We start from the raw sequence: 13,090 nt of genomic DNA, 5'->3' as shown, positions 1-13,090 counted from the left end.
TGGAAGGATTGGTTTACTTGGAATCTAGCTAGTGTGATTTTCACCATGTTGTCAAATGCATGGGGGAGATTGTATTTTTGTTGGAATTAATAGAGTGCTTTTCATCAGACAACTCTTGTTAACCCTTCCCCCCTCCTTCTGGGACTGAGCAAAATCTCTGGAGGGTATTTTGAGAGTGGCGGGGTAATCAATCACAGGTGTTGCTACAGGTAAGTATATGCTTTTTTATGTTTCTGGGAATGCAAATACTTGAAGGCAGCAATAAGAAATTATTTGGATTTTGCCAAAGTCAGCAATTAGGAGAAGCTGAAAAGTAAAAGGAGTGTAAAAGCATTCAGGAAAACAGCTTCACAGATGTTACTCCACATTCATGTTCATTTTTGGTTTGCTGTGTGGTTTTACATGTTACTTAGGAGTGAAGACACTCAACTTAGGGGACTCCCTGTTAACAGATGTGGTGGACAGATCTCATTTTCTGAAGGTCAGGGAAAGGTGGGGGGTTTTTTATTGATAAGTGTGAATATGTAATTGTTATAATTTCTGAAATGATGTTCTTGGTAGTTGTTGGCACTTCATTTTTAAACTTTCATCCCTGAGGCTGGTATCATCACCATTACTATTAATTATCTAAAGATGCTTTCACTTGCTCTATCCAAAAGAGCACAATCTTATTTGGGATACAATGGTCCTTTGTCAACTACAGTTCTGCAGTTTAATGAACTAACTGTGGTTTTGCTAATGTCTCTTCAGAATTAGCATCCTACTAGTGTGATTATTGTTTCCTTTGGTTAAAAAGCAGCTAAAACTGAACAGAATTGCTTTCAGTGGAGAGGGAGAAGGCATCCTGAGAAGCCTGGAAACCCACAGTGGGTTAAGCACTCTTTCTGCTTATGCCACTACAGCAGAGGGAAGAATCTGATGAATGCTATGCAAAATGTTGAGTGTTTTCTTTCCTCCTGTGTGTGCTGGTGACAGCAAGCCTCACAGATGTAAAATGAAGGACTAAGTGCAGTATCAGCAGGTACTTTACACTATTAGCATGGTTTATTTAGTAAAAGCAAATGAAGCCATTTGTTAAAAATATGTTTTCCTAGATTGAGTGAATTGACCTAAACCTCAGTTGCAACAACATCTTTTGCTCTTGGTTGTTTTTGTTGGTTTTTTTGGGGGGTTGGTTGTTGTATTTTTTTTTTTAAACCTTGTACTTGAAATCTTAGCACAGTAAGAGAAGAACATTGCTTTCCTCCCTTTTAAAGCACACATGTATGCACACATGCTTAGGAATGTATAACTCCAGTTACTTACACCTCTTAACAGACTCATAGGTATGTATTTAAGGTCTTTATCTCCTTGTTTATGTTTAATTAGCTTAAAACCATTAGATAATCAGAGGAGAGGGTATGTCTCTTGACAGGAGATAATCTAGTAACCCTAGAGGCAAAGAATAGAGAGGCTTCCAGAGCATCTCATCTGTCTTGTTTTCATCCCCTTCTTTTGTAGGGTAGGATTTAATTCCACTTCATGCAAATAACTTTTATGGTCATCATTTATACAGTGTGCAATAATGGCACAGCTTTAATCCTTTCCCATCAGCTTGCACAGCTATGAATTTCTTTCAGAGAGTAAAGAAACTGTAGCCCCAGCTATGCTGGCTGAGCATGCTCACTGACTTGACTCTGACACATTTTTCAGGACTGAAAAATGCCATTTTTCCCTGCTTAATGCCTGTTCTAGACCTTTTGAGGTCTGGAGGGAAAAGGTGATACAAGGAACTGAAATTGCAATGTGATGATAATATCAGCAGTAAAGATCAGGTAAAAACCTGTGACCAGCCCAGGTACAGAGAAACCTGTAGGAGTCTCCAGGTGTCTGTACATCCTTACAGTTGTGCAGACTAAAGAGCACTCAGAAAGAGGACCACTTAGTACTTGAGGGGACCACCTACCACATAACTTTCCAATCACCCTCATATTCAAAACTACATAGAGTTTATACATGGTCTTGAAGGCCTAAAACTGCAAAAAGTACCCAGAAGTACTGTGTAGGTCCTGTGACTTGAGCAAATATTATATTTTTTGAAAATATGCACAAAGATCAGGATTTAGTCTTTATAGCATAGGCAAGCCAGTAGGATACATTGATTTAATCCTGAAATACCTGCCAAATCCAGTTATGAGCCTTGGATTCTAGTCATCAATTTGCTCTGCTTTCTCATTTACTGCACTGGCAGACCTGGAGAAGGAAAATTCATGCTGAAACAAAGATAAATCCTTCAAAGACCAATAACTGATCTAGCAGAAATCTCAACTAGGAGAATAGCAGAAAAGGTAGCTGTGAAACTGTAGAAAAAATACGGAGACAGATGTTGAGTTGTATGATATCTTGGAAGGGAGGTCATATAATTCCAACAGAAGTCAGTGAAGGAATTTGGACATGCATGGATGCTTAAGGAAGGACAAAAGGATTTGATGTGGATGCAGCATTGTGATGAGTTAAAAAATAAGAAATGAGAAGATGGAAGAGAAGCAGAAGGTTATAGAATAGAATAGAATAGAATTAACCAGGTTGGAAAAGACCTTTGAGATCATTTAGTCCAACCTATCATCCAACACTATCTCATCAACTAAACGATGGCACCAAGCACCCCATCCAGTCTCTTCCTAAACACCTCCAGTGATGGTGACTCCATCACCTCCCTGGGCAGCACATTCCAATGGCCAACCACTCTTTCTTTGAAGAACTTCTTCCTGACATCCAGCCTAAACCTCCCCTGGTGCAGCTTGAGACTGTGTCCTCTTGTTCTGGTGCTGGTTGCCTGGGAGAAGAGACCAACCCCCACCTGGCTACAACCTCCCTTAAGGTAGTTGTAGACAGCAATGAGGTCTTCCCTGAGCCTCCTCTTCTCCAGGCTAAGCAACCCCAGCTCCCTCAGCCTCTCCTCATAAGGCTTGTGATCCAAACCCCTCTCCAACTTTGTTGCCCTTCTCTGGACATGTTCCAGCAAGTCAACATCTTTCCTAAACTGAGCCCAGAACTGGACACAGTACTCAAGGTATGGCCTAACCAGTGCAGTGTACAGGGGCAGAATGACCTCCCTGCTCCTGCTGGCCACACTATTCTCGATGCATGCCAGGATGCCATTGGCCTTCTTGGCCACCTGGGCACACTGCTGGCTCATGTTCAGCTTACTATCGACCAGTACCCCCAGGTCCCTCTCTGCCAGGCTGCTCTCCAGCCACTCTGACCACAGCCTGTAGCACTGCATGGGGTTGTTGTGGCCAATGTAATACAGATGGAAGTGGGAGGTTCTTGAACTGATGGACTGAAAGGAATGGATGCATTTAATATTAATTTAGTTGGAAAACAGAAAACAGAGAGAGCAGTTTATAAAGCACCAGTGCTGAGAGTTTGGGTGACAGAGTAGCAGAAAATGGTCTTGGAAATGAAGAAGTACTGAAACTGTATGTACAAATGGGGTATGTGTTCTCATCCTGTGAAATCTGAGTGGCCATGGAACATCCAGGACTGGATGCCAGAGAGGCAATCAGAAAGAGTAGCCTGAATCAAGAGGGAGGGGTCAAGTATAGAAAGATTAGAGTCAGCTCCAGGAATAAAAAAGCAATCAGAGCTGACCGCCGAACGCTGCCAGAGGAGGGCTGTGAGAAAGATGCTGGGAGAAGCAGGATGGTAAAGAGCTGCAAAAGTGTCCAAAAAACCCCAAAACAATAAAACCCAGCACGATGTAGGAGACAACACAAGTGGAAGTGTTTTGAAAGTTGAAGAAGCATGAAGGGGAATGAAATGTGGGAACATAACATGGGAAAGTGACTGATAAGGTTGTAGAACAGGAGTTGGAACTACAAAAAACAGAGGTGCATTTCTCAATGTGCTGCTTCCAGTGTCCTCTAGGAGGGTTGCAGTGGTGCTGGGTCATGGCAGCTGATATGACTGATGAGCAAGGGAACGGTAGTTAGAGGAATAAATACAGGGAGAAGAGATTTGGCTGGGTTTAAAGGTGTTCATACACTGAAACCTGACTGCAGAAGTCTGAGCCTGGATCTGGAACATGGTTTCCTGACATCTGTGCTTTAGTGTGGCTAGAATTGTAGAGGTTGCAAAGTAGAAACGAGGCTCAACAGGGCTCTTGGGGAACCTGATCTAGTTGTGGATATTCCATGCTTACTGCAGAGGAGGTTGGACTAGATGACCTTTAGAGGTCCCTTCCATTTTATGATTCTATGAAATAACCTAACAGAAACAGTGAGTTGGACAATTTTGAGATTTTTGGAGAGGATCTGAGAAGGAAACTGAAGAGGGAATGAAGACAGCAAGGCTAGTGAGAGGTCTTAAACACAAGTCCTATGAGAAGTGGCTGAAGGAACTGGGGTTGTTCAGCCTGGAGGAAAGGAGGCTGAGGGAACACCTCTTCACTCTCTACAACTACCTGAAAGGAGGTGGGGGCCAGCCTCTTCTCCAAGATAACAAGTTATAGGACAAGAGGAAGTGGCATCAAGTTGCACCAGGCAAAGTTTAGCTTGGCTATTAGGAAGAATTTCTTTACTGAAAGGGTCACATGGCACTGGAGCAGGCTGCCTAGGGAGGTAGTAGAGTCGCTGTCCGTGGAGGTGTTTAAAAGGCATTTGGGTGAGGTGCTTAGGGATGTGGTCTAACAGTTGTGTACAAGGATGTATTGGACTTTATAATCTTAAGGGCTTTTCCAACCAGGGAATTCTAGCATTCTATGAAAGCAAAACAGAATCCTAACAATGCATTGGAAGAGAGGGACTACACAGAGAAAAGCAGCTTTTTATCACTGACAGATGAGGGTCTCAGCTCAGGGGTTCCCAGCTCAGGTCTCACCTCTGCAGAGGACCTCTAGACATCTTCAGATATGTCCATGTATGTATCAGTTCATACTTCAGTTCCTTGTCTGTCAACTGGAGATCATGGGATTTCCTTTCACCTGCCTTTTGGTCTGTAAATAGACCACATGTCCTTTAGTGGGAGGGAGAAAGGCCTGTCTGTTGTCGACTGCATTGCTCGTGCCAGACCGTGTTGCTTTATGTTTTTAGGGTCTCTAGATACAAGTGTAGTGGAAATATAAACAATTTTAAGAATGAACATACCCAAAAAGCTTAATTCAGAGCTCAAACCCAGTCATTTTTTTGTGTGTTCCTATACTTCAGGGTTTTGCTTTTGAAGCAGAAATGATTCATTATCTTACATATGCATGAAAATCAGTGTGGACTGAGATACTGTTGCCTCAGGAAATCCAGCACTTGCTATTCTGCCACCATCCATCTTCAAGAGCTTCTGGATAAATATCTTTTCCAAATGGAAAGGGGAATGGGGAAGAGGAGGAGGCTGTGTGTGGTGGGTGGGTGTAATTCCCACCTGGAATTGAACACTCTATTTTTTCAGCCAGGAACTTTTAGCATATTAACTTTATCATCACTTAAGAGATTGTCTCTGAGGTGATTATTTTGCTTCCTACAAAAATAATTATTAAATTAAATTGTTATCTTCCAGATGAGCCATAAGCCCTGCAAGAGCTGCAGATAAAAATAAGTTTTCCTCCACTAATTCTCACATTATTTCAAACAGCAAGTGCTCTTCCATTACCATCTCTGGAGAGAGCACAGTATGTGTCTATGAGGCATTGCAGGCATTTACAATTATACCTGTTAAAAATCCTTAAAATGTTGTGGAGAAAAAAAATTTAGAATACACAGAATGGAAAAGCAGGCAAAAAAACAGTGTCTCTGGTCCTGCTGTGAAGTGTGGGAAGCTGAAAAGCAGCTTTGAGGTTTCAGCAGCTGATAGATGTAATTATGCAGTGTGTGTCTTTAGTCTCTGAGGGATAGATACCTTAAAAAAGAGGCGGGGGCGGGGGGAAGGCGTGGGCTTTCATTAAAGGGTGAAATATGCCTCCCTGACAGCACAGATCATAACATAAAATTGGTTTATTTCTGTCAGCTGAACTCTGTAGTGCTTGGTTCAGGTGACTACGGTGCTATGCCACAGGAAGTTGTTGAGATCAAGCAAAGGTATTCCACAGCCCAGCAGGCTGCTGGGAAGACAAGCAGAACACTTTGGTCTCACCTGAGCATTGTTTTTTGCTCGGGAGGATATGAGCCATCAGCATTTTGCAGGCTGAGAATAAATGTGCCCTTCTAGGAAGAAGGTGTGATTCCCACTCATGGTAACTCCCAGATGGCAAAATCCCAAGGGAGGCAGGGCAGAGTCATTACCCTCTAACTGACCAGTATGTAGGGATGCTGTGAGGAAATCTAAGGCCTTCTTAGAATTAAATCTGGCAAAGGATGTAAAACATAACAAGAGAGACTTCTTCGAGTACATCAGCAAGAAAAGAAGCAGCAGACAAAATGTGGGCCTGCTGCTGAATAGGATGGGTGATCTGGTGACAAAGGATATAGAGAAGGCAGAGTTACCAAATGCCTTTGTTGCTTCAGTCTTTGCTGTTAGGGGTGGTTCCCAGTCCCTGGAGTAACAGAGAAAGTCTGGAGAAAGGAAGACTTTCCCTTGGTTGAGGAGTATCCAGTTAAAGATCAGTTAAATAAACTGGAAATCCACAAGTCCGTGGTGCCTGATGGGATGCATACATCAGTGCCAGTGGAGCTGGCAGAAGTTACTGCTGGGCCACTCTCCATCATCCTTGAAAGGCTGTGGAAAATAGGTGAGGTGCCTGAGAACTAGAGGAAAGCCAGTGCAACTCTGGTTTCAAAAAGGGCAAGAAAGAAGACCCAAGAAACTTACATCCTGCCAGCCTCACCATGGATGGATAGATAGGGAAAGGGCAATGGATGTTCTCTACCTTGACTTTAGACCACAGCAGCCTCATAGGCAAGCTTAGGAAGCATGGGTTAGAGGAATGGACTGAGGGGGTCTTATAAATACTTAAATGGTGGGTGTCAGGAGGATAGCGTTTTTTCAGTGGTCCCCAGGACAAGAGGTAACAGGCACAGCTTGAACATGGGAATTTCCATCTAATCATGAGGAGGAACATCTTTACTTTGAGGGTGGTAGAGCCCTGAAACAAGCTTCTCAAAAGAGGTAGTGGATTCTCCATCTCTGGTGTCATATAAAACCTGCCTGGATGCCATCCTATCCAACCTGCTCTATCTAGGCAAACTTTCTCTGAGAAGGGGGTTGGACTAGATCTCCAGGTGGCAAAATCCTAAGGGAAACAGGGCACAATCATTTAACTTTCATTTACCAGGGAGCAGGGAGGGTAGAGTCTCAGTGCCCTGCTCCCATCAATGTGTCTTGCACAGTAAGAACTAACAGAAATTCATCACTTACCCGTGATGGTGTTCTGAGATCAGATAGTAACGTGGCTGTAGCTGTGTTCTGGTGTGTCTGGGCAATTACTGAGGGAGGAAGTGAAGAAAAAGATCAGTTTGGGCTATAGGAGACTGTTCTTCTGGCTTTCATGCTAAGACTAGCAAATACAAATGGTTTACTGGAGATAAGTGAGGCTTCCCTTAAACACTAGTGTTTACTTCTGTTGGCTAGTCTGCAGTGAAAGGAAAGAAAAGGGATGGGGAAGGAGAGGAAGGATTACATTCTCTACCTTTATGTTTTAAAATAAAGCTGAAGAAACACCATCAAGCCTGGGGCGAGCCATGAACTGCTCATGTGTACCTCTGTAGTGACTTACTCATATCCTGTTTAAACTGCCTGTAGCAAAAACTGCTGGCCACAACCACTCACCCCAGTTGAGTACTATTCCAGGTGAGACTGCGCTGGCAGTGGAAAGTTTATGGCCAGGCTTGCACAAGCAGTGAGCCAGCAGACCTCTGGGGCTTACTTTGAAGAGCCCTGGAAGATGCCTTGTCCAAAACTACAATATACAGTATTACAATAAGACAGGTCTTCACTTTGGTAAATTCGTGTAGGGGGGAAAGGTGTACACAAGATTGGATCAGACTTATGCAAGTACACGTTCAAGACTCTTGTTTTCCAGTGAAAGCTCCTGTGTCCCTATGGGAAACATTAGCCACCTCTTCTGGGAATTCTGTATATCTGTGTAACTGATTTGAGGAATTTTGGGAGCAAAACAAAACTAAAACCCAGATGGAATTGGTCACAACAGCTCAGCACTCTCTTATTGTTATTACATGGTGTTGATATAAGGGCACTGATGAGAGGACACATCAGTTGTTTGAATCTTGAGAGAGCAGACAACTGGCCTATTTCAGTCCTGTCTCCTCTCATTGATTTCTCTCCTCAATGCTGTAACTCAGTTGTCATATTTTGATATCATCTTACCATCCTGCTCTCTATTCTGGGAAGCAAGTATAAAGTCTTAGGATATGTAAGCCTCGTATATGCAAAGACTGGGGCAGCACTGACCATGTGATGAAAAGTCAGGTCCTCGTAGGAAGGTCGAATAAGCAGATAAAATGTTATCAAGTGTGATGAAAGCAATACAGTGGCTTAACAATAGTGCTCTGGTTTAAGTATTTGTGGTCATCTTGTGTATAGGCCACAAATATTCTATGTGCATAAAAAATTGGGTGAAATGTGGGTGATGGGAGGAGCAGGTTCTTCTCTCACTCTGCTGTTACCAGAGCTCTTCAAACCATCCGGTATTGACCTGACTGAACAGGTTCTGTTCTTTTAGTGTCATCCCTTCTGATGCTTGTCCAGGTCCATATTTGTCTTTTATGAGTAATTGGCTTACTTGCTTAGAGATGTTTCTCTTAGCATGTAGTTGATAAATGGCACTTTCATTTAAAGTTCCAGTAATATTCTGTATTTGTGTCCAATCCTCTGTGGAGTTTAACTACTTGGAGAAGAATTAGAGAGTATGTCTCGCTCCTAAAACTGAGATGGTATCATATCATGTATTGTGTTGTGTATTATGTATCAGATCTCCCATAGCATATCACATATACTATATCACATATGATGTGTATCACATACCATGTATCTTTTACCGTATAACACATCACAACACATAGTGTGTATAGTATATCATGTTGTGTATTACATATCGTATCATATATTGCTTATTGCAGAAAGATAGAGCTCAGAAGGTTGTGGTCAGTGGCACAAAGTCTAGTGAGAGGTCTTCCAAGAGTTGTTCCCCCGGGGTTGGTACTGGGTCCAGACCTCTTCAATATATATCATATTATGAAAAGCAGGAGAGTTAATTTAATGGCTTCATGCCTGATGAGTGAAACCTCTCCTTTGAGTATAGTTGTATGATAACATCATTCATTGGTATTACCTCAATTACTGTGTTTAGCCCATGTGTGGGTCTCAAGTATAGCAGTGGTTCTATCCCCCAGCAGCCCCTCCCTAGCAGAGAAGCTGGATTCGGAAAAGGCAAGGAGACCAGTAGGTTGAAATGAAGATAATTTAATGAAACAGTAAAGATGATACCTATGTTGATATAAAGTATATAATGTTATACTGAGCCCAGCAAAGTCACACTAACATGGGTAGACAGTTGTCAAGGGCAGGAACAGGAAGGTCCAAGCATGAGGGTCCCTTTTTCTTATCAAACTTTCTCCTTTGTGCTGAGTGAAAGAGTTCTAGTCTGGGATACACCTGCTGTCAGCTCGAGTCAGCTACCTTGGCTGACTCCAAACTGTAGATGGCCTAGAGTCCATAGCTTGCTGAGGGTTCTGTCCCAGCAAAACTGGGACACTAAGCAAAAGAGGCAGACATTCTACGTTGTCTTTTGCATCATAAGATTTTAATTTTGGATGCATTCCAGTGGCTGCTAGTAAATGTATTGCTGTTCCTTTGTATCTCTGAAGAATATCTTGTTTGTAAGCAGACAGTATCAAATTTGGCTTCCTGTTACTGTCACGTTACTCAGCCCCCAATTAGCGAGAAGGTAATTTGAGGAGCACAGTGTAAGTGTACAGTAGTACCACCATGCTAACAGTCTGACAGCATGTCTAAGATTAACTGGATATGTTTGTGGTCTGTTTAACTGATCATGCAAAGCCTTGTGCTTCTTCCCAATCCATTAACCAAAATTCATCATCAGGGCTCATTGAAGGGTGGCACCAGTATACAGTGTTTGAGCCAACACTGGCTCAGAAACTGGAGAGTGTTCTGAAGTTTGTCATTATCTAGATGGACATAGTAAAGGGGTGAAGTTGGGACATACTTAGAGGCCCCATTTTCCCCTTGTGACTTTGATTTGCATGCTTCTTGGAAAATAATGTTCTTGCCATCCCTGTGGGCTGGAAAATTGTCCTCTTGCTGTTTTTTTGCTCTTGTGAAGTGACATGAATCTCTGCTGGTCTGTTGCTTTCAGTCTCTCTGTCTCAGGAAGGATTTGGCAGAGAGGAATAAAGATAATATTTGATCTTGTCACTGTCATCTCTTCATGACTTTCCTGGCTTTGGGTCCAGTTTACTGAAGATGAGACAGATCTAGCAGGGCCTCTGCCTTTGGATGAGACTTAAATTCAAAAGAAGATGAATTAATTATTTCTGTTGCTCTGAAAACCAGTGAACACACGGTACAATTTCAATCACAGTTGATCATTGTAAACCCACTTGCTTCTTTGGAACCACTAGAGACATTACTCTGGCTTAATTTATGCCCAAGCCACCCTGTCTAAAAGATACCCCAAAAATCAGAATGCTCATCAGCCACTGCAAAGATACGCTGTTGAGACATCTTATAGACAAGCACTATTCCTCCCCAAAGGAGGGATCCAAAGTGGGAAAAACCAGAAACAGGAGATGACCAGACCTGACTAACATCCTCTGTAAATTGTCTCTGGTTAAATAATGAAAATTTTGAAGACTCAGGAACAGAAGCCAAACATTTCCCCAGCTTCTGCCTCCACACCCCAAAATGTCCAAGGTAGGAAGGAGAGCAGATTTATGCCTGTGTATTCTTTATGGTGTACTAGTCAGGACATGAACTGGATTGAGATACATGCAGGCTTCAACATCTTTGTGTAATTGAGAGCACTGTTGTACCCATTTCTTTGCCTCTGATTAGGAGAGATGTTCAAAGTCAGCTACTTACCAAATCTCTGGAGCCCAAGGGTTGCAATTTAAGATGTGCAACCTGTTGTGCAGGAGCGTCCCAGTGCATCTGTTGCTTGGGCCCTTTTTGAAAGGATGTAAGGTGCACTTCAGATCTCCTCTTTCCTTCCTCCTGCCCTGAACTGTGCAGTCCAAGAGTAGGATAATGTGCTTTTTGCTGGAGTTCAGCAGATGCCATCTGCTATAACCACCTAAAAGAAGGATCTTGCCCTTTTGTCATCTTATGTATGACATTTTTCAGGCCATTCTTTTTCAGGCCGTTCTTCTGATGGCTTTGTGCAAAAAGAGTGCAAAGACAAAATTTTAATGGATCCAATTATTTAATTTCTCTTGCAAGATTTTGGTATTGGAGAACGACTTTTGCTTCAACTTGCCTCCTAAGAGAAGTTGGTTATCTCTGAGTAAAACTAAAGCAATGGTATTTGAAATATTCCCTTGTAAAGGTCTAGAAGCACAGAAGTATGATGGTGGTAACCCTGAGAATATCAGGTCATTTCAAGAACCACGTGCCCAAGATTCATTAGACATGTGGATAACAATATTCTTTATCTTCAAGCAGTGGGCTGAGAGAAGTACAGCTGCAACACAAATAACCATTGTCCTGAGAGTTAGTTTTCCTTTTCACACAGATTCAAAAGTCAACAGATGGAAATGTTGGTGAGCAGACTTGGATGCATTTGTGATTTTAAGATAAATAATTAGAATACTCATTAACTATGTCCAGACAAATGAGCCAGCCACTGTGGTCTACTGCACTCACACTCCATTAGCAAGCTTCTCTGAAGTATCAGTGATCCATATATTCACATCCACATGAACCATAGTCGTGATCCCTTGTCAGCAGTCCACATTATAAGAATAGAATAGAATAGAATAGAATTAACCAGGTTGGAAGAGACCTTCGAGATCATCATGTCCAACCTATCATCCGACACCACCTAATCAACTAAACCATACAACCAAGCATCCTGTCAAGCCTCGCCCTGAACACCCCCAGCGACGGCGACCCCACCACCTCCTCAGGCAGCCCATTCCAGTGGGCAATCACTCTCTCTGTGTAAAACTTCCTCCTAACCTCCAGCCTAAACCTCCCCTGACGCAGCCTGAGACTGTGTCCTCTTGTTCTGGTACTGGTTGCCTGGGAGAAGAGACCAACCTCCGCCTCACTACAACCTCCCTTCAGGTAGTTGTAGAGAGCAATAAGGTCACCCCTGAGTCTCCTCTTCTCCAGACTAAGCAACCCCAGCTCCCTCAGCCTCTCCTCGTAGGGCTTGTGCTCCAAGAATTACAGCACTGGCTTTATCTCTCTTTACATATCCATTGGGTTCAGCTGTTTTGACATTTCCTATATTCAAATCCTACCTCGACCCAGCATGCATGCAGCTGGGTCAGCTAGGAGACTTGGTTAACTTTGGTTTAGTTTGGTGTAGTTAAATAAATAAATAAAATAAGTAGAACTACATCAATTGAAATCGAACGGATACAGAACGTGTTTCATGCTGCTGTAGAGCTTTATAGCATCTCATCTTTTTTGTTTTACTTTCCAATCTGCTTAAAATGTCAACACTGCTAAAAATTCAGAGGCACAGGCTAAAGAGTCATCAGTGCAAGTGCACAGGCGTGTAAACAGATGGATGGACAGTGGAAGCTAATTGAACCGGAAGTTGAACCTGTACTAAAAGACCTTCCCTCATCCCAAGCACCAGGAAAACACAACGTGCTCCTTACACTAGCACACTGGTTTTATTGGATAAATAGCTTAAAAATTTGGGTTCAGCCAGGTGCAGAGACTTGTGTGGAAATCAGGCTTTTTGGACTTCTGTTGCATCCCTTTGAGAAATAGAAGAGGGAGATGACTAAAGCTTTCATTAATATTTACAGACCTAAAGTAATTATCTCCTGGCTTATATCCATAAGGGTGAGGGGCTGTTTTCTGGCAGTCTTCTGTGGCTCTTAAGGTGAGATTTACTTCCTGCTCCAGCATCTGAATTGAGAAGACCATTTTCTGACTCTCTATGGCTGCCAGTCTTTGCCTCCTCTAGCAG

The 13,090-nt window shown here is 42.7% G+C and overlaps 1 protein-coding gene across 8 annotated transcripts in view; it reads left to right on the top strand.

Annotated features, from left to right (window-relative positions):
- PHACTR1 (phosphatase and actin regulator 1) overlaps positions 1 to 13,090 on the top strand; it is a 346,438-nt gene that overhangs the window by 182,877 nt on the left and 150,471 nt on the right. The window contains exon 1 of one of the 8 annotated variants that reach the window (XM_054164433.1): positions 95 to 209. The exons of the other annotated variants lie outside the window; for them this stretch is intronic. The gene's annotated coding sequence lies outside the window, so the exon portion shown is untranslated. Of the gene's footprint in view, positions 1 to 94; positions 210 to 13,090 lie in introns of those variants that run through there. 8 annotated transcript variants of the gene reach the window in all.

Source organism: Dryobates pubescens, chromosome 9 (genome assembly GCF_014839835.1).
Source record: "Dryobates pubescens isolate bDryPub1 chromosome 9, bDryPub1.pri, whole genome shotgun sequence".
Taxonomy (NCBI): Eukaryota; Metazoa; Chordata; class Aves; order Piciformes; family Picidae; genus Dryobates; species Dryobates pubescens.
This window is presented reverse-complemented; position numbering and strand designations above follow the sequence as displayed.